Source organism: Anabrus simplex, chromosome 12 (assembly GCF_040414725.1).
Source record: "Anabrus simplex isolate iqAnaSimp1 chromosome 12, ASM4041472v1, whole genome shotgun sequence".
Taxonomy (NCBI): domain Eukaryota; kingdom Metazoa; phylum Arthropoda; class Insecta; order Orthoptera; family Tettigoniidae; genus Anabrus; species Anabrus simplex.
This window is the reverse complement of record NC_090276.1, coordinates 11917292-11940616: the sequence shown is the minus strand read 5'-3', so window position 1 is coordinate 11940616 and position 23325 is coordinate 11917292. Positions and strand designations below refer to the sequence as shown.

Here is a 23325-nt window from a genome sequence, read left to right as displayed (position 1 = left end):
ATTGGTCAATTGTGACCATGTGACGATATGCAGTATTCCTATTGGCTAAGTCATTTCACGACTACTGCTCGTGACGTCATATTCATGACCGAAGACGCCCGAACAGTAATTGCTCTAGTGCAAGGGTAAGTAGAAATATCGGAAATGTAATGAATACATAACACAAAGCATCCCGCATCCGATCAGGATACTGGAAGTATCTAGTGAACGAGAATCGAGGGATTATCAGAAGATTTCGGTGCTGTGAATAGTCATGATTCTGGTCTATTTTTGATGATCTTTGTGTAAATGTGAAGTTTGCTTATGATATATGAAGTGTTCTTCCATCAGAACTTATAATTATTGAAATTTAAGACTACCATGGTATAAGAAATACCACAGTGCATCCTGCCATGGGATATAATGAGTGATACTGCTTGATTGAAGGTTGAAATGATTGCATATGCGTTGTTCCTGAGCTACATTTTGTGTTCATCTAAATAAATAATAATCATGAAACTTACTTTGCAAGAGCATTAATCATCTATATGTGAGAGAGAAACTACTCTGCAGATCTTCACTGTTATTATAACACTTGTATAGTGGCCGTTAGCGTTGAATACGTGATGTCAAAATAATGCTGATGAATGAACTTTGTAGAGTTTATACAGTCATCCCTCAAATCACGCTTCTGAACAGACATAGTCATAAGGGGGAGTGGCGCGAGAGGAAAACAGGTGTTGTATTTGTCAATCGTGTTGTGCACATTCAAAACAAAATGTGACGTGCAGTGTTACTCCTGTTTTAAAGGCGGGACGTGTAGTAGGAGGAGAGCATTGGCCGTGAACGAATGTTTGACAACACCATCGTGCTTATGTCACGTGTTCTATTTCCCGGCGCACGGCATAAGCAAGGTCATGGCCGTGAGTTTCAGTGTCTGCGGCGTTCCGCCTACAGGTTTTCCAGCGACAGTAGCGACTTTGAGAATGTAAACAAAATGGTGGTTAGGAGTCAGCGGCGGGGAAGGAAGCTGTCGTTGACACTGATCGATCCACTTGAACCTCATGTGCGCGGCGTTACGTAACCACACATCGGGATAGATGGGAGCACGATGGGTGTTGGGTGTATAGGGATGACCGGTGGAGAGGGTGAGAGATTGGTGGGTGATATCGCTTCATAACCTTGAAAAATCCCGCTATCTGGATAAATGCTACTTGGTCCTCTGTCCTCTTCCAATTTCATCTTCACTTCATTTTACGAGGAATTACTGTGTAGTGCAGTATTTTGACGGATGGATAGAATACAAGCTGTTTTATTGTTCAGTAGCAGTGAGTCAAGGACATCCGTGCTCTTGATAGTATCAACCTTGCCGCTTCTGGATTTTTTTTTCTTTTATCTTTTCACAAATACATCGGGCTTACGGCCGTTCTGATACCTCTTCGAAATTGTTTGTATGGACTAGCTACACAAGACCCTTAGCGTAATAAGTAATAACATAGGCCCTACCAAATTATAAAACTGATGTTCTGTTGAAATAAAACAGGGCTTTTCGAAATTATAGTCTTAAACCTGAATTTCTCTGGAGCTTTTTAACATCAGTTTTTTATTAATTAGGAAGACGAGTATAGCTAGATTAATTTAATCTTTCGGATATATTAAGTGGATTCTAGATTTGTTCTCAATTCTTTTCACATCCACAAGGAACTGGTGATGGGGTTAGTACTGCTAGCCTGAGACCCAAGGTCAACTGACGAGAGACATATACCGGTATCAAAAACATCTTGAGTGATAAAGCCATTCCATAACAATGAAATAGTAGGCCTACGTGCCGCCTGACATTACTGGCATGGGTCTTAATTTTTACGGGATTTTTACAACTCGGCATTGCAGTGCGCAATCGGGAATCTTAACCACAAACTTCTTGGTTAGACGCAGTATAATTTCTGATCTTAACTCCTAAATTTGGCGATGTAGCCATATTTTATGCCTGAATTACTGTTATTGCTTTGTATGGGAAAGGGGTTGAATAAGTATGGCAGTAGGACGTCGCGTAAGAAGATATATTCTTAACCTTAAGATAAATAATGCAGCTACCTTAGAGCAAAGAGAAAAGAACTCCTGCGAGATGAAATTTCGGCACCTCGGCGTCTCCGAAATAAATAAGCAGATTTACCATTTATGACATTAAAAAGTATACAAATCTTAATCACTTAATATACTATGAAGTCTTCTCGAAATCTAGGAGATTATCCAAGTTATTAAAAGTACATGTCACAAGAGGTAACTTAATTCCTTGTAAATTGCTTTGATGCCAGTTTTCATTAAAGGGAAGACTTTCCCAACGGTGATTAATTGTTCGACCCACTATCTCGTACGGTTTTCGGTGTCGCCGCCAAGGCGCTGAAAGTTTGTGCCGCGGGAGTTCTTGTATGTGCCAGTAAATCTACCTACACGAAGCTGGCGTATTTGAGCACCTTTAATCACCACCAGACCGAGCGAGTTTCGAACTTAGTAACTTGAGCTCAGCAGACCGCGCTCTGCTGTCTACGTCTGAGCCAGAGCTCTTCCGGCTTTGATTATGGTTTTGTCCTCTGGAATTTACTCTTAAACTTAATAATTGTAAATATAATAATAATAATGTTATTGTTTTATGTTCCACTAACTACTTTTACAGTTTTCGGAGACGCCGAGGTGCCGAAATTTCATCTCGCAGGAGTTCTTTTCCGTGCCAGTAAATCTTCGAACACGGGCTATTTGAGCACCTTCAAATAGGCCTATCTCCGGACTGAACCAGGATCGAGCTCAGAAAGCCAGCATCGTAACCATCTGAGCCACTCAGCCCAGCTATAAAATATACTTTAAAATACAGTAAAACCTCGTTTATCTGGACTAATTGGGACCAAAGGCAAACCAGAAAATCCAGATTAGGCCCTACATGTGTAATAAGCAAAATAAAATCCTTAAATAAGCAGATTTACCATTTATGACATTAAAAAGTATACAAATCTTAATCACATAAAGTCACGTCATTTCTTAACAAAGAATTGGTGCACTTTTTCCTGTTTCAAACACATGTGGCCTTTGAATGAAGCAGTCGCGCAAGTGCTTTATCATTAATAGTTCAGCTGGAGTAGTGTCGGGCTTATGCTCCAAGTATGCCATGATGTTTGTCAGATGGTGCGCAGCATCTGCATGTCAAAGTTTATCATTTTTATGTTCCATATTAATGACAATATACAATATAAAATTAGTACTTAAATTTATTTTAATCATAGTACTAGTTTCGACCTATTGATATTAGGCCATCATCAGCCATAAGGTCTTAAAACACTTAAAAAACTAATTCACCATACATAGCCTATAATAAAGACAAATACGGTAGAATAACACTTGAAAATAGTTCTGATCATCATCCTCAAGTTTCCACTCCATTTTCCCGGGTGTGGGTTACGAGCGCTTCTGTCCGAGGCTCGTTTCAGTTTTGAAAGCAATCCAAATTACTCTTCGGCTGACTTGCTAAGCCTAACACTGGAGAGGAGTTTCTATTAGGGTTTTCTTCCTTAGCCTTTGGCAGTCCCCTGCCACTTCTACAAGGCAGCAGCGTTGATATCCTCTTCTAATTAACCCCAGAGAGGATGCGTTGCCACATCCGCCATCTTTGCCATTCTGAAGGTTGTCTTCTCTGCCAAAGGTGCCATTGTGGACTTCATCCGTAACCTTGGGCAAGGCCTGCCTCATCCGCAATCTCCACCATTCCGAAATCCATCTCCTCCGGTGAAGATAACGTTGAGGTTTTCATTCGTAACCCTGAGCTGGGACTCTTACCAGATGTTACACCCACGGGCCAGTGTGCTCTGGGACTCACATAGACAGAGGCACCACTCCCTGGGCAGAGCTGCCTCCGAAGAGGGGTCCCTACCTGATACCCGTAAAATAGTTCTGATCCAGTGTTCAATATCCACTAAAATAAGTCACTGTCTTGAGGATGTAACACAACACTTGAAAATTCTTATGATCTGTTGGTATACTTCAATAAATATAAATCACTGTCTTGAAGATATATAAATAATTTGTTGAAAGCTTGTATAAAATTAAAAGAAATTGGTGAAAAATTAAGATAGAATAGATTGATGTTAAATTAATCGTACCGAGCTCAATAGTCCCTCAAGTGTGGCGAATTAGTGGGTTTGAACCCCACTGTTGGCAGCCCTGAAAATGGTTTTCCATGGTTTCTCATTTTCACAAATGGCAAATTTCTGGGGTTGTACCTTGCAGCTAATTCCTTCCGACTCCTAGCCCATTCCTGTCCCATCGTCGCCATAAGACATATCTGTGTCGGTGGGACGTAAAGCAACTTGTAAAAAAGAGAGAGATCTTAGTTGATTATGGTATGAAACAAATGTGTCGTCCGGTGTTGCGGTGTGATCGCTCCCTCGTCATCACGTCATCATCATTGTCTGCTGTAGATGTGCATGCCACTACAATTTCTTTTTTATCATAGTGCCGCAACCACCGTCAGATAAAATAAACAGTCAACAGATGCATTGAATCTATTTTCAAAGAAGCCTTGAAAGTTTGATTTTAGATTGTAAACTGTAAATACTATTCATTGTAAAATTGTTCACTTTGATCATATTATTCTTGTTCTGTATTTTAAAGTAAGATTTTGTCCTGTACTGCAATCTGAATATCAAAATAATTCACTTGTATCAGTGTCCTTATGATGACAGTCAAGCACCTTTAATTATGTCCTATCATAATTTTGTAACTATGACCCCCCCCCCCATACCGACCAATCCTGGCTACACTACTGCAGTCATACCACATCAGCATCCTGTGACACTCATAAATCTTTCTTAAACTCAACAAAAAGCATTTTACAGTACAGTATTACCGTAACTTATTGTACAATCTATGCGGGAATAGTACATTATTATTATTATTATTATTATTATTATTATTATTATTATTATTATTATTATTATTATTATTATTATTGAATATCCCGTTACAAACCCTATTTTACAAGTAGTATAAATTAGGGCTATAGATAGTGAGACTAAGTTAATACATGCAGATTGAATTTAAAATGGAGGTGACTTATAAATGAGGTGGAGAAATTTAACAAACACTTTATAACAGCATCTTCTCTGAAATACCATAGTGAGAGGTGCTTGGTATTCTGTATTACACATGTTTAAATGCATTAATAATTTATATCTACTCCTGTTAAAAATTGGACAAATAAAGGATGAACAGTTTGTGGCATTTCACAGGTACAGCTGTTGGGCTTCTGAATATTGATTCTAAACCTCTCGAAGTACAATCCAAACTTTCCATGTCCTGTCAGAAACAGAGTTATAATATGTTCATGTTGCAGTAACCTACTTTGTAGCCTGTCTTGAATATTAGGAAAGAACAAGTCGCTTGTTAGCCAGCCGTTTGTGCTGGTGAACCATTGGTTGTTCCACATATCTTTTGTATACTCTCTCAGTTCCTCTTTTACATGAGACGTAGGGCACTTTTCATATAGCAGAAGAAGTAGCAGCTGCTTTGGCAAGTTCATCAGCTCTCTCATTTCCTTCTACTCTGTCATGACCTCGGCTGAGAACCATATCGTTTTTACCTATCTTGATTGCTTTCTTATTTACATTTTAATCTATTCCTCTTCTTCTATCCATTGTCAAAGTTCTGCATATATCGTAGCTATTTAAACATAATTTTCTTGAGTTTGTTCAACATGACTTTGCAGAGGTTTTAAATTTTATGTCATCGTACTATTTTGATTCCTAACTTTTATAACCTCTTTGTTTTGCCCTAAATCATCTCATACCAGGCATGTTGGCCATGCAGTTAGGGGCACGCAGCTGTGAACATTCATCCGGGAGATAGTGGGTTCGAACCCTACTGTCGGCAGTCCTGAAGATGGTTTTCGTGGTTTTCCATTTTCACACCTTAATTAAGGCCACAGCCACTTCCTTCCTACTCCTAGGCCTTTCCTATCCCATTGTTGCCATAAGATCTATCTGTGTCAGTGCGACGTAAAGCCAAGTGTAAAAAAAAAAAAAAAAAAAAAAAAAAAAAAAAAAAAAAAAAAAAAAAAAAAAAAGCATCTCATGCTGTTCGTAGCCATTGTTTTTTGTTTTCCGATCAGTGGCTGTGATTTGTTTTCCGATCAGTGGCTGTGATTCACTTATGAACAAAAGTGTTTATATATGGGTCAAATTATATTCTATTTCCTGGCTTGCCTCCTTCTTCCCTAGGAATTCTCTGTTAGTAGAAAAATAAAGTTTACTTGAATATGATGGTCTGTTTCTTACTTTTCATTCTGTCCATTCTACTATGTAGCCTACCTGAAATTTCCCAGGAAGTTTATTATACTGAATTCCTTATCAGTCATTATTTTATGCTGCAAATTCTGAGTTCAGTATTTGCTAATTTTTTTGCCAGTTTGTTTGTGACTTGACAAATAGTACAATGTCATCTATGTATATTAATTCAGATATTTTAACTTGTTTCATTTCCCAGCTGCTCTCCCTATCATGTAGAAGTGATTTCTGCCATCTTGGAGTCACCCTATAACCACACGGCACGACTTTTTCAAAGCACGTGAAGGAGAAACTCAGAACTGCCATGATAGAGATACATGATACAGCCAACCTGAGCAAAGTATCTGTTACATATAGGCTGAAACTACTGTATTCCGGTTGAAAATACTCCCAATATTGATCTATGGATTATAGATCATATGGCCATATTTTATAGTGAAAAATACAGGGCATATCTAAATTACAGTATACCGAGAAAAAAAATCTGGGATGATCTTCGTCTTATATATAAAAAAGATGGTGCAATCGAATTGGCGGAGACAGTTTTTCTGTGAAACTTCTGGGCGCGCGATTCAAACTGACAAACTCGCCTTACATGCTGTGCTTTAGGAAGGGAGGGGAAGTGATAATGTACCACGCGAATGCACAAGTTTCTTCGTTCAACTCGCGCAGAATTGTCCTTGTCTCTTACAGGCAATATCCACAGTTTGTTTATTAAACAGCTGTAACTGCACACACAGTAATTAAGACATGCAATGCACCCGATTATTTCTGGTCTCCGTAAAGTTCATTATTATTTAACATGCGCAAAGATGCATCGCTGCCGCTACACATTCGTCCATTAATTTACTCACAGCATTATAAAAGGAGATTCTCCGTGGCTCACGTGGCAGCGCACCGGCCTCTCACCACTGGATTCCATGGTTCAAATCCTGGTCATTCCATGTGAGATTTGTGGTGGTCGAGGCGGGGCAGGTTTTTCTCCGGGTACTCCTATTTTCCCTCTCCAATATTATTTTATTTAATCTGTCATTCATCAATCATTGCCCCAGAGGAGTGCGATAGGCTTCAGCAGCCGTCACAATTTCTATCCTCGCCGCTAGATGGGGGCTTCATTCATTCCATTCCTGACCCGGTCGAATGACTGGAATTGGACTGTGGATTTTCATTTCATTGTAAAAGGAATTAAATACTGAATGAAAGAAACAGTGCGCCCAATGGTTTGATTATAGTAAATGTTCAATATTCCCTCCTTCTACTTTAATCTTCATGTAACAAGAAAAGTCCATGGGAGTTAAATGGGCCGAGTGCAGAGGCCATTTAACTGGCCCACCACGGCTTACCCATCTCCCTGGATAATGATCATTCAAGTTCTGTGCGAATGGTGGTGGTTATTATTGTTTTAAGAGGAAGTTTAACTAGGTAACCACCCTCTATATAACACTAACCAGAGAGAAAAAAATGGAAGGTATCGGCCAAAGAAAGTCAAGGGCCACGAAGAACGTGAAATTTAAAGACTCCCTAGGCCTCGAGTGCTGTAATACTGTCAGGTTCGGAAAAGAACACGAGTTGACCAAGGGAGGTCGGATAGGATAGATGAAAGTGACAAGCCTGGCACAAGTAAGTGGAAGAAATGCCAGGACTCAGCTGAGTGCCCCATGGTCACCAACTCACGCTCCCAAGTTCAGAGCCCCTGGAGCCTAAGTCCTGTGCGAAACGGCAAGTGAAATGCAGTGGAGTGCCATTATTACACAGCCACATTTGCTGCCAAATACCCAGGGGAATATCTTCCAATAATCCATGCAGTGATTCTACCAAGAAACAATAACATTCCTCACCATTCAGGCAAGGAGGAAGGACATGCAGTCCACAAAAATAGTCACCAACAATGCCAGCCAAAATATTGGCACTAAACTACTGTCACATGAGGGTTTTCTTCTGCCCTCCTTCATTCATTCGCCTGCTAATGAATACGAAGTTGGAGGTTGGCGACGATTATGGTTTTGGACACCATAAATTACTGTACCTTCTCTCTCGCTGCCATTTGCTGCGCTATAGGCTACGAGCACATCAACCATTTCTTCGTTGTTGCACCAAAACAGAGCCATTTTCACCACTTTGTACAGCACACCTAGTAGCCAACAGCTTACAGTTGCTGGGAAGGGACTGCGCTAAACGAATGAGAAACTTTATGCATTTGCGCGGAGCATTGTCACTCCACTTCCCCATCCTTCGCTGAAGCACAACAGTGGGCAGCGGAATGCATTCTTGGACAGCAAATACGGCGCATTTGTCAATTTGAATCACGCGCCCAAAAGTAGCCTCATTTTTAGAAAGGAAAGCATTTTCTCCGCAAATCTGACCGCGCCACTGTTCTTTACATTCCGGACTTTTTAGTCTGTATAATTCAGATACACCCTGTATAGCAATCCAGAAAAGACAAAAGCAACTTTTCTCAAACACCTGTTAAGTCTATCTTACGCCGTCAAGACTGGTGTATAAATTAACCAAGGAATGTTTCTCGATAGAGGACCTAAGAACCCAGCTCCCACTTCTAGCTACAAAAGCTAGTATGAGCTTTCTCAAGATGTGCCAGGAGAAAAAAAAGCAGATATGTGGTCCGACTTTTGCTGCACAGAAGAAATTACATCCAGCTAGTAGAAACATTGCCACTGTGAACTGAGACGTCTGGCGACATGGACTGCTGTTCATGGGTTTCACCGCAAAGTCTGTAAGATCACTAAATTCTACTACCCAGATGAGAACTCATCATCATCATCATCATCATCCTAAACCATCTCCAGTTTCCCGGGTGTGGTATATGAGCCTCCTCCATCTCATCCTGTCCTTGTACCATTCTTCCTCCACCAACTTGTCCCAATCATGACCTCTCAGCAGTACATCGCTCTTAACTAAATCTATCCATTTCCTTCGTGGCCTTCCCACGGGTCGTCTTCCTTCTACCTTTCTGTCAAATTCCTTCCTTGCAGTTCTGTTTACTGGCATCCTCTTCATGTGACCAAACCACTTCAGATGAGAACTGTATTTGTGAAATATGTGACAAAATTTGTGAATGTTATCATTTTCTATGGTGCAAAAGGACAAAATTGCTGATTGCATATAGCAAAGAAAACCTAGCACACAAGGGCAAAACGCTGGCAACCAGGAGTGAGTTATCTGGAAAATTTATAATGTCCAATAACGGACCACTTATATTGGTATTATAAATTTACTCATTCGGGACAAATATTTCAGATTCCCTATGGGAATCAACATCTATATCATGAACAAATTTTACTTAACGTGTTGGGTCCACAACGTAATCATTTCTGAAGTATTGATGAATCCCCCGATTCCAATGCAACGCGTATATACTTGGAGAGTTACAGCACAATCAAGCGGAGCAGTGGCCGAGTGATCACTGAATAAACTCTATTTTCTACATCAAATTAATATATACATATAGAGAGAGAGAGCAGTAACTGTGAGAACATTTAGGCCTGTAATAATATCAGGTAGAAAATAAAGTGTACTGCAGTTTGTGTAATATTTTTGTTCCCAATTTTTTCTTCATATTGTCTCAAATATTAATTTATTTTGCAAAAAAGAAAATTATAGCTGCGACGAGACTCGAACTCGCATTTTTGAGGTTGGCAGACAAGTAGGGTGTCCACTATACCACTACTCTGGTTTACTGTGATGTAACTCTCCAAGTACGGTATGCGCCAAAATATACAGTACTCATTTTCGCACAGTGCGCATATACACGCCCGAGCATCTGCGTGTTGTTACATCGTTGTGCTCTGTGGTTGGAAGTGACAGTGGGTCTCGCGATGGAGGCAAAAGTGTGTATATTGGAGTATTATTTTCGCTCGTACGGAAACGGTTATCAAGGTGGGCCAAGTTTAAAGTTAGTGGTGGAACAATATTGTGAACACTTCAATAAGCCAGCACCTAGCAACACAGTTATATTATCTATTGTAAAAAAATTTTGTCACACGAGTAGTGTATTGTGTCAACGCAAGGGAAGGTCTGGTAGGCCAGTAACTGTGTCCACAAATGAAAATCATGGACGTGTCCTCAATCAGGTGTTGCCGTCTTCAGCGAATAGCCCTGAAATTAAACATCAGCCCTATGTCACTTCGACGATTGTTTAAAGACGTAGATGGATTTCCGTACCGAATACAGGTTGGGCAACAATTGACGGAATACGATAAGCATGTTGGGTGGAATATTGTGCATGATTTTTGGCCATGGTGTACGAGGATCCAGATTTCTTGTACAATGTGTGGTTCTCCGACGAAAGTCACATTCACTTGGACGGTTTTATCAATCGCCAAACAACTTGGTTTCGAGAGGCCAGACACTATAGTCCATAAACCACTACATAGTGTGCGTGTGATGATTTGGTGTGCAGTGTGAGGAAACGGTGTGCTAGGTCCGTATTTCATAGAGAATGATGATGGTGCACCTCTTACTGTTAACCAGAAATGCTATAGGAACATGGTGATCAGGCCATTTATTCAGGATCTAAGAAGGTTTTGTCGTGCCAGGAACATGCAGATGAATTAGACAGTGGTTCCAACAAGATGGGGCGACCTGCCACACAGCTCGACAGACTATGGCTATGCTGCAAGAAACCTTTCCAGGACAAGTAATTGCCTGTGGGGCTGAGTTCCCCTACCCATCACATCTCACACCACCTGATGCTTACATGTGGGGAATGTTAAAGGAGTAAATTTTCAATTGTCCAGATCCACCCAAAACTGTGCCTGCATTAGTCAGAAGATCGTCTTGTTCTTCGGGACTCTGCAGCAACCTATGTTCCAGAATATGTTGGAAAATCTGCATGATTGTTATGAACACTGCCTACAGTGCAATGGAGCACATTTTGAACATTTACACTATCATCTCGATAAGTAAGGGAATGACAATGAGACTAACATAATTTCCAGTACTGTATATTTTGGCGCATACTTGCATTGGAATCATGATTACATCAATTTTTTATAAATTAATAGATTGCGAACCTGACGTGTTTAAGTAAAATTTGTTCACCTTTTAGTGTTCTATCACTTCCACTTCGTCCAAAGCGGATCTGGCATCACGATGTTTATCCTCAATTTTTTTTTTTTTTACGAAAGCGTATTGACCTAAACACAAGTTATTCTTGAGTGTCCCCCAACAGGTACATTGAAGCTCTTGAAATCGGTTGGCCATAGGGTCTAGCCTCTGCTTGTTCCCACTTTTCGCGCAGAATGTGTTATGGTGGGTGTTCGGTTTTCATTTTACTGCCCGTTATATATTGGCAACAGACAGCAAACATTTGAATTGGAAAAATTATTACATTGATGCTAAAATTCAGCAAGGTATATTCAGACAGGATATTCAAAGAAGCTTTCAAAAATTCAGAATAGTGTAAAAATTGATGTTGTGAGATTTTAATTTCATGTGGCTATTTCTAGCCGAGTGCAGCCCTTGAAGGCAGACCGGTAACTATGTGTTATTGTAGTTGGAGGATAGTGTTATGTGTGGTGTGCGAGTTGCAGGGATGTTGGGGACAGCACAAACACCCAGCCCCTGAACCATTAGAATTAACCAATGAAGGTTAAAATCCTCGACCCGGCCAGGAATCGAACACAGAACCCTCTGAAACTAAGGCCTGTACGCTGACCATTCAGCCGAGGAGTCGGACATGTTGTGAGATGGACAGTAAGCAATGGTATGATGATAAACAGGGTTGAAAGTCAGGTTCTGAGTTTCAAAAATAGGAAAAGTCCTCTCAGTTATAATTACTGCATTGAAGGGGTGAAAGTTCCTTTTTAGGAATCATTGTAAGTACCTAGGTTTTTAATATAAGGAAAGATCTTCATTGGGGTAATCACATAAATATGATTGTAAATAAAGGGTACACATCTCTGCACATGGTTATGAGGGTATTTAGGAGTTGTAGTAAGGATGTAAAGGAGAGGGCATATAAGTCTCCGGTAAGACCCCAAATAGAGTATGGGACCCTCACCAGGATTACTTGATTCAAGAACTGGAGAAATCCAAAGAAAAGCAGCTCATATTGTTCTGGGTGATTTCCGACAGAAGAGTAGTGTTACAAAAATGTTGCAAAGTTTAGGCTACAAAGACTTGGGAGAAAGGAAATGAGCTGCTCAACTAAGTGGTATGTTCCGAGCTGTCAGTGAAGAGATGGCGTGGAATGAGATCAGTTGACAAATAAGTTTGAGTAGTGTCTTTAAAAGTAGGAAAGATCACAATATGAAGATAAAGCTGGAATTCAAGAGGACAGGTTGGGGCAAATATTTGTTTATAGGAAGAGGAGTTAGTGATTGGAATAACTTGCCAAAGGAGATGTTCAATAAATTTCCAAATTCTTTGCAATCATTTAAGAAAAGTAGTGATTGAAGTTTAATGAATAACGCATTCAGATATGCAGCTGACAGAGTACTTGTATGCGACAATGCTGATAATCTTCAAACCTTGCAAAACAAGATAAGTCTCGCCTGTATTAAATGAGGACTTCACATCAATACAGAAAAAACAAAGTTCATGGTTTTTAGCCGTCAGTCACATCAAGAGGTATTACTATATATAAATGGACAACTTACTTAATGAAAGAAAGAATAAGTACGTGGGACGTATAATTTGAGACAACTTGTATCCTGAACAGAGACACAGATGAAGAATACACCCATGGTATCCCCTGCCTGTCATAAGAGGCGACAAATGGATTATGACATTAGAACCATGAGATTGCTTGTGATTAGTACCATTATGTGCAGAACACCATGGGTCGATGTTACTTGCGACTAGTACCACCTTACGAGGAAAACCATGGGGCTATGTTACATGGGTGCAGTACCATTATGCAAAGGAACACTATGGGTCTGCGCGTTGCCTGTGATAAGTGTCATCGTATGCATTCCACCGATCGGTTCCACTGTGTTCAGAATGGGTCTGCATTACCTATGAGTAGTACCATTTATGAGAAACACCATGGGTCTATGGGTCTATGTTGCCTGTGGTGAGTACCACTATGTGAGAAACACCATGGGAATACAGCCCCCGTGATTAGTCCCACTATGTGCGAAACACCATGGGTTTTTGTTACCTATGAGTGGTGCTATTGTGTGTGACATACCATGGGTCTACATAACCTGTGATTAGTATCACTATAGGAGGAACACCATGGTTCTGCTTTACCAGTGATTACTATAATGAGGGATCGGTGACCTGGATTTTGGACCCCTTTGGACAACAAGCATCATCTCTGAAAATAAGGAATTGTGAATTGGATTCACTAACCGTCTTGGATTCATTGTCATTTGTTCATCATTCGTTATAGATTCTAGTCGGTGGATACATTTTGAAATTTTAATTCTAGTGTCATTTCATTGCACCTCATATCATTAGAGGCTGATGACCTACCTGTTAGGCTCTTTTAAACAAAAACATCATCATCAAAATTTCCTACCACATTGAAACAGCTAAAACAACATTTAACAAGATGAGATCAGTGTTTTGGAATGATGACCTATTACGCCAACGTAGGATTAGGAACAATTGTTGGCCAGTACTGGAGTGCCTGCCTCCTACCCAGAGGTCCTGGGTTCGATTCCCAGTCAGGTCAGGAATTTTTACCTGGATCTCAGGGCTGGTTCGAGGCCCACTCAGCCTAAGTGATACTATTGAGGAGCTATCCAAAGGTGAGATACTTGCCTCACTCTAGGAAGTCAAGAATAACGGCCAAGGGGACACGTCACGCTCACCATACATCACCTCGTAATCTGCAGGCCTTCGGGCTAAGCAGGTATCACTTGGCAGGCCATGGCCCATAAGGGCTGAAGCACCTTGGAGTTTGTTCATTGTTTTTTCTTTCTCTGCCCCTTAAAGCAACACTATGCAACATCACCTCAGCTGCATCAAGGCTTTTCTTTAACATATCTTTTCAGCCACTTAAGACTATGGTTAACAATCACTACTGATCTGCATTTAGGGCAGTCGCCCAGGTGGCAGATTCCTTACCTGTTGTTTTCCTAGCTTTTTCTTAAATGATTGCAAAGAAATTGGAAATTTATTGAACATCTCCCTTGGTAAGTTATTCCAATCCCTAACTCCCCTTCCTATAAACGATTATTTGCCCCAATTTGTCTTGTTGAATTCCAACTTTATCTTCATACTGTGATCTTTCCTACTTTTAAAAACACCACTCAAACTTATTCATCTACTGATGTCATTCCATGCCGTCTCTCCACTGATAGCTCGGAACATACCACGTAAGTTTAAAAAATATTACTAAAGTTTATTAGGATCAACCTATTCAATACAATTGAGTTCCTAAAGTTAGGATTTACATTATATTATACTAAAATTTCATGAGACATGTTTCGCCCATTATAAGGGTATCATCAGCATTTTTACACTCGTACCTAAGAGACAAAAATCAGGATCCTGATTGTTTTGGTCAAAATATAACATTAAGGATGAGTATTACAAAATGTGAAATTGTTATGAATTCTTAATTGACAATTTACAATTAAAGCTTGTTTAAAATGTTTGCGAAGAAATTAATGAAGTTGGTAACAACGTAACAATAAGAAGGTCTATGGCTAAAGTTGAATCTTGGGTTGCAGTATCAATGTACGAGTGAAATTCGATTGAAAGCAATGCAGTTTAAATTTGAAGAAAAGGTTAAAATGGACCTTTAGTAGCTTAATTAAGATGACATTGAAACTTTCTTATTGGAAATTTGTAATATTATACTATAGTATGGTACTATGTAGGGGATAAAGTTATTGGATCCATTAATCTCGTTGTTTACGAAGTGGGTTCACGGTTTTCATACTTTTGTTGAAAAAGTAATAAAAAGTTCACAACTGAATGTTGCCGTGTAGGTCTTTACTAGCTGGAGTGGTTATTTTCTCTTATACTGATAGCTGAATGGGAACATTCTTGCTTGTTGTTGGCTGTAGCTTTAAATGTAGATTCACTATTGAACGATATTAAGTGAACAATCTGTAATTAAAAAAAGAGGGTAAAAAGATATGGAGTTTAGAGAGAGAAAAAAATGGTTGTTGTGTTTTTCTCTAAACTTCCAATTGTTTTTCTGCTCTATCTAGCAGTGCCTTTAAAAAGATCTTATATGTCTCTGGTAGTAGCAATATTCCCCTGTAATTGTTGACGTCTGCCTTATCTCCTTTCTTGTGAAAAGGGTGTATTAACGCTGATGTCCGTCTATCTGGCAGCTTCTCTTCTTCCCAGATATTGTGTAGGATTCTTGTCAGTTCAACGATCGCTCTGGTACATCATTCGTTAAAAAAGTTTGGAACAACTTATTTTATTGATTACATTTTTGTAGGCTCCTTTCCATGCCAGTATTCCGTAGCTAAGAATAGACCAAACTAAAGCGTAATAAACCTCTCTTAACAATTCCATACTGGATATGTATTTTCAATTGTGAAATATATAAATAGTTCTTCTGAATGTATTTCTTAAATAGATAATGTGATTTTTGCATTTCATGTTCAATCAATTAATAATCCCAAACACTTAACATTACTTACTTTATAAATTTTGTAGCAGTTACAACTAAATTTATAGTTAATGTTGGGTACAATTAATTCATTAAAATCATTCCTTGTATCTGTTATTGAAAAATTCATAAATTTTGTCTCATTAATGTTTAAAAACAATTCATTATTATCTAACCATGCTTTAAGTTTAAGCCGTGCTTGAGTTGCTCTCTGTCTGATGAAATTCCAGCTATCACTTTCAACATAAATGACTGTATTATCTGTATATATTACAACAATGAACCTAATACTGTGCCTTGTGGGACACCCTTTATTATCTTCATTGGTGTGCTTAGAGATTGATTAATTTTGACATACTCTACTTTATCTGTCAAGTAACTCTCAATAATAATAATAATAATAATAATAATAAAATAATGGCATGTGGCCTCCAAAGAGGCCTGGTGCAGGTCTTTCCAGTTGATGCCGTATAGGCGACCTGTGTGTCTGTGAGGATGGGGCTCTACGTAAGATGAATTCTAATGATGAAGACAGCACAGACATCAAGCCTCTGAGCCATCAGAATTAACCAATGAAGGCTAAAATCCCAGATCTGGCCGGAAATCAAACCTGGAGACCTTCGGACCAAAGGCCAGCATGCTAGCCATTTAGCCGTGGAATCGGACAGCGGAGAGATGCGGTGGAATGACATTAGTAGATGAATGAGCTTGAGTGGACTTTTTAAAAGGAGGAAAGAAGAAAATGAAGATAAAGTTGGAATTCAAGAGGACTAATCGTCACAAATATTGATTATAGGACAAGGAATAACGGATTGGAATAATTTATCAAGGAAAATGTTTGATAAATTTCCAAGTTCCTTGAAAACGTTTAAGACCGAGCTCGGTAGCTGCAGTCGCTTAAGTGCAGCCAATATCCAGTATTCAGGATTCACAGCCTGTATAAATGGGCTAAATCCATAGAAAATCCTCTGCCATCATCACCGTAAGACGTATCTGTGTCAGTGCGGCGTAAAGCAAAAATGTAAAAGGAAATTTAAAAAAGAAAACTTTAAGAAAAGGCTAGATAAACAACTTATACTGAATCTGCCACCTGGCGACAGCTGTAAATGCAGATGATTGATTGAATACACATCATCATTTACATACCACACATTACACTTTAAACGACCACAAAAATACATCGCTGCACATAGTATTGGCATCGTGAAGGGCATCCGGCTGTATAAATGGGCTAAATCCGTACAAAGTCCTGTCCCCTGGTAAGTGAGAAAAGGACAAGAAAAAGATGATTGTAAATATTATTTAGCATACAGTATACAGGTGACTTGCAATATCTATATACGTAAGAAACGCCTATTCTGTCTGTCATTCACAGTCATACTGAGAATTCGAGAATGTTTCAACAGCTGAAATTGCTACCAGAAAAATACAATGAACCTCTCACAACCACGACTTTTGTACTTTATAAAATAAAAATTGGTTTCTGTCAGCAGAGTTATTGTCTCATCACCATGATGACGTAAGTACACAGCGGCATGAGTTGTTATAAGAATAATGCAATGTTGGCCATCACACTGTTTAGTGAATAATGTAATCTTTCAGTAAAATAAATAAATAATTTCCACTCTGGGGTATGAAACCACATTATCTCCATCGATAAGCATGAAAGCGAACAGTCTGTCTGTGGCCGAGGTACACTGCTATACCTATCGGCATGATATCGAATCAGGTTGAGTTTCACAAATAGGAAAAGTCCTCTTAGTTATAATTACTGCATTGATGGGGTGAAAGTTCCTTTTGGGGATCATTGTAAGTACCTAGGCGTTAATATAAGGAAAGATCTTCATTGGGGTGATCACGTAAATATGATTGTTAATAAAGTGTACAGATCTTATGAGGGTATTTAGGGGTTGTAGTAAGGGTGTAAAGGAGAGGGCGTATAAGTCTCTGGTAAGACCCCAACTAGAGTATGGTTCCAGTGTATGGGACCCTCACCAGGATTACTTGATTCAAGAACTGGAAAAAATTCAAAGAAAAGCAGCTCGATTTGTTCTGGGTGATTTCCGAAAAAAGAGTAGCGTTACAAAAATGTTGCAAAGTTTGGGCTGGGAAGACTTGGTAGAAAGGAGACGAGCTGCTTGACTAAGTGGTATGTTACAGTTCAATAATAATAATAAAGGTGTTTTAGTTTGTTCCACCTATTCAATACTTATATTTTCACTTATAGTGGTTACATAAATAGATTCTTAGTTACATGGGACATGTTTCGCCCTCAATTTTTTTTTTTTGCTAGGGGCTTTACGTCGCACCGACACAGATAGGTCTTATGGCGACGATGGGATAGGAAAGGCCTAGGAGTTGGAAGGAAGCGGCCGTGGCCTTAATTAAGGTACAGCCCCAGCATTTGCCTGGTGTGAAGGGGGGGGGGGGGGGGGGGGGGGAAAAGGGGAAAAAAAAACCAACGGAAGAAACCATCTTCAGGGCTGCCGATAGTGGGATTCGAACCTACTATCTCCCGGATGCAAGCTCACAGCCGCGCGCCTCTACGCGCACGGCCAACTCGCCCGGTCGCCCTCAATTAAGGGCATCCTCAGCCTAAACCCAATCATCAAAAATACAACTAAATTAAAAGTGGAAGTTAAAAGTTTAGTCAGTTATTAAAATTCGGAACATAAAAATGTGAAAAGTGATACAATATATAAAGATGCTAATGGAAAACTGTCTTATGACGAATTTCATCAGCGGCCTTGGAAAGATTATATACATGACAATCAAGTTTATGCTTGTGTTCATGCCCTCATGTCGTTGGCTTTATATTAATACCACTTTGGTTTTCCACTAATATTTTTTTTTTATGAACTGTTTTTAATTAGAATTTTAATAGAAGAAGTTTTCATCTCCGACAAGATTATAGTTTAATCATAAGACAGTTTTCCATTAGCATCTTTATATATTTTATCACTTTTCACATTTTTATGTTTCGAATTTTAATAACTGACTAAACTTTTAACTTCCACTTTTAATTTAGTTGTATTTTTGATGATTGTGTTTAGGCTGAGGATGCCCTTAATTGAGGGCGAAACATGTCCCATGTAACTAAGAATCTATTTATGTAACCACTATAAGTTAAAATATAAGTATTGAATAGGTGGAACAAACTAAAACACCTTTATTATTATTGAACTGTAAAAAAATTTTCAATACGGACCTAAAATGAGGTTTATAACATGTAAGTGGTATGTATCGAGCTGTCAATGGAGAGATGGCGTGGGAGGACATCAGTAGACAAATAAGTTCGAGTGGTGTCTTTAAAAGTAGGAAAGATCACAATATGAAGATAAAGTTGGAATTCAGGAGGACAAATTGGGGCAAATATTCGTTTATAGGAAGGAGAGTTAGGGATTGGAATAACTTACCAAAGGAAATGTTCAATAATTTTCCAATTTCTTTGCGATCATTTAAGAAAAGGCTAGGAAAACAACAGATAGGGAATCTGCCACCTGTAGACTAATGCATTTGGTCCAGCGATGTTCCAATGCCTTGATCCCATCTCAAAAATGAGATTCCTCCAGGCCTGCAAAATACCTCTCCAATTCGGCTGTCAGTTCTTCCCTTGTAGAAAATCTCCATCCACCGGGGAAAATTTTCAGTTTGGGGAGTAGGTGAAAGTCTGATGGTGCCAAATCAGGTGAATAACGTGGATGTGGCAACAATTCGTACCCCAGTTTATGAAGTTTTGCCATGGCAATAACACTTGTGTGCTCATATATAGTGAGGGCATATGAAGCTGTTGATGGTAGTTCGTTTTGGACAGTTGTACGTAGCTTTCTCAAGTGTGGGCACATCCATAGACGTCAAAGTACAACTCCGAGCTACAATTGCACTCAGTATAGTTTGTAATTAAATACTACAATACCTGGTTTGATTCCATTCAAAATACCTGGAAAGTATAACTATAATTCATATCAACAGTCCATTCAGAATTTCCAATTACTTTATAGATAGTAATTTTGACTGTCAAAAGAGAGGCTTATGTACTTGTTAGTATATTAAACAATTAAAATCAATTACAAACATAGAGAAAATATTATATAAGCATGATAGGTAATTTGTCTTTCTTTTCCTCACTTTTTAGGATTAATGGAGAATTACCACGAGGCTAACCTAGAAGGCTGGATGAAGCAGATAGAAAAGGTCCTGACCTGGATGAGACCAAAATGGGAGAAGATAGTGGAAGAGAATTAGTGGCAACATAGTAGTTTATGGAAGAGGCATGTTCATTCCCACACCCAGCCTGATGGAGCGGAGAGCCAATGATGATGATGGTGTCAGCAATATGACAAGCTCTTTTCCATCACATCCTGTCCTTACCATGGACAGACAGTCAGTGGTGGTGGTGATTATTGTTTTAAGAGGAAGTACATAGGTGCTTTGAAAAGTTCTCGGAATGTACTAGAATTAAGTATCTTACCTCGGTGGAACTGCTTTTATTTTTCAAGATAATCTCCCTGTAGACTAATGCATTTGGTCCAGCGATGTTCCAATGCCTTGATCCCATCTCGAAAATGAGATTCCTCCAGGCCTGCAAAATACCTCTCCAATTCGGCTGTCAGTTCTTCCCTTGTAGAAAATCTCCATCCACCGGGGAAAATTTTCAGTTTGGGGAATAGGTGAAAGTCTGATGGTGCCAAACCAGGTGAATAACGTGGATGTGGCAACAATTCGTACCCCAGTTTATGAAGTTTTGCCATGGCAATAACACTTGTGTGCAGCAGAGCATTGTCCTGATGAAAGATAACATTTTTCCTTGCTAAACCAGGCCTCGTTTCGCGTATCTTTTCCTGTAGTTGGTCTAGGAGGTTTGCATTGTATTGCCCCGTAATTGTTTGGCTAGTAGGAAGATAATCTATCAGCAGAATGCCTTTTGCATCCCAGAAAACTGAGGCCATGACCTTTCCGGCCGAACGCACTGCCTTTGCTTTCTTTGGTGATGGTGAATCAGCATGTTTCCACTGCTTTGACTGCTGTTTTGTCTCTGGGGTATAGTAGTGGACCCAAGTTTCATCTGTAGTCACAAACCAGCGCAAGAAATCTTGTTGGTTGCACTGAAAACGGGCCAGACTTTGTTCAGACATTTCCAATCTGGTGCGTTTATTGTCCAATGTCAAGAGCCCATCTTGCGGATAATTTTTTCATACCCAATTCTTCGGTTAAAATATAATATACCCATTCAGAAGACATCCCTACAGCTTCAGCAATCTCCTGCACTTTCAGTCGACGATCCTCCATAACCATTTTATGCACTTTTGCGATAAATTCTGGGGTCGTAACACTTTTTGGCCGTCCACTACGCGGATCATCATCCAAGCTCTCCCGACCAAATTTAAACTCGCTGTTCCACTTGGCAATAGTTGGAAATGAAGGAGCAGAGTCCCCCAGTGTGTTCTGAAAGTCGGCATGAATTTGCTTTGCTTTCAAACCTTTCTTTACAAACTATTTAATCACTGCTCGAATCTCAGTTTTTTCCATTGTCACAAATCACTACGCGGGAACAACAACAAAGAGTCGTCACTACCACACTCCTGCAGCTAGAGCACTGACGCACTACGTGTTCACTCACAAAGGATGTGTGATTATTGCGCGGGAACCTCGTTGCTCTAGCACTGACATCTAGTGGTAATTCCGAGAACTTTTCAAACCGTCCTCGTACAACTGGGCAACAATCCTCTGTTAACACTAATAAGAGAGAGAGAAACTGAAGGAGTTTGACACTTCAAAAAATGAAGATATCAGCCAAAAGAGAGAGATTTATTAAAACAATGATAAATCATCCGTCCTCCAGACTATTCAGATCCAGAATACAATCAGGTTACAATTTCAATAGAATTTTAAAACATCAAAACTGGGAATTTATAATTGTTAATGCTGTTATTGTTTTCAGTTTTCCAGGGGGAGGAATGTTATTATGTTCTTAGATATAAATGGAAATTAATTATTTTTAGAGAGTCCCTCAAAATCTGTATACAGTACTATTTCTCCTATTTCACAGAATAGAACTTTCAAATTTTGTAGTAAGGTCGATGTCTGACTACGGAGGGTGCCTCTTACTCTGAATAGCAGGCCTGTGATAATCCACCAATTGCCAGGTATTTTGTACTTTGCTGACGGGTAAGGTAATCACAGTACATATATAGCTTGTTTTTCTTGGTCCACATCTTGGGCGTGATTCAAGTCTCTTTCAAAACAAATGGTGGGATCTAAGACCATTGCTTAACTGTCCTTTCTGCTGATGGCTATGATGTCAGCCTCCGATTAGGGCCATCGGTAGAGATGCAATGAACCTCCTCGCGCACCACCCATGTACGCTCTATCGATGCTTGAGCAAGCGATATTTTTACACTGTAGTGGCAATGGTTGCACATTAGTTCAGTGCTCCAGCAGAAGGGCCATGAAAGGCGTGATAATGAAAGACTCCCTAGGCTTAATAATGTCGAGGTCGGTAAAGAACAAGATTTGACCAATGCAGGCCGGATACGATAGATTAAAGTGAGGAGTGGATACAAGTAAATGGATGCAATGTCAGGACTCAGCTAAGGGCCCCGTTGTCGCTAACCCACGCATCCAAGTTGGGAGCCCCTTGGGGTCCTTTTAGTCACCTCTTATGGCAGACAGGAGATGCCTTGGGTGTTATTCTACTGCCCCCCCGCACAGAGGGTGGACATACAGTCCAAGGGAAAATACCCTTGAAAAAAGGAAACATTTTTAAAAAGTCCACGTTAGTCAATAGAAATCATATTTATTAAACATTAAGACATTGACATGGAAAAATAGTACATGTTTTGGCCATCATTAGGCCTTCTTCAGCCACAAACTTAAAATACAATGACAGATAAAATGGTTCAAAAAAGACAGATGATGTAAAAAATTGTTTAAAAAAGTAGTAATGTAGAAAGAATTGTGTATCTCGATCCAAAAAAATAATATTGACAGGGTAAAATCAGTCACGTTAAAGATATGTAAGAAGGTAGTAATTTTTAAAAAAGTTATCACTTGGTATAATGCTCAGTCCAATCGAAGAATAATTTGTTCATAATAAGATAATAATAAGACAATAAACACACTTGGAGGAAAAATATAAATGTGTAAAACTGATTGAATTTGAAGTTTCAAAAGAAAAATATTGACACTCCATGGGTCAAGAAAGTTTTGCTAAAAAACAACAAAATGTGCGACAAAAATGAAATCCTTTACTACCTCAATAATGAGACTCCTTCCAACATCATGTCAGTGTTAAACCTCAATACATTTTAAACAACAAACAAAATATTTTAAACAAAAATTCGAACATCTGACGACTACTATGCATAACATTTTTCACAAAAACATTTTTTCAGCTAAACCAGCGACAATACTTTTACTGTAGTAAGGCTGTAAAGGAGAGGGCATATCAGTCTCTGGTAAGGCCCCAACTAGAGT

The 23325-nt window shown here is 39.3% G+C and overlaps 1 long non-coding RNA gene across 1 annotated transcript; it reads left to right on the top strand.

Annotated features, from left to right (window-relative positions):
- The first annotated feature begins 83 nt into the window (after positions 1-83).
- On the top strand, positions 84-21855 carry LOC136884353 (uncharacterized). The gene is made up of 2 exons (XR_010861354.2): positions 84-125; positions 19985-21855. It is a non-coding gene; the product is annotated as an uncharacterized lncRNA (long non-coding RNA).
- Positions 21856-23325: the final 1470 nt, after the last annotated feature.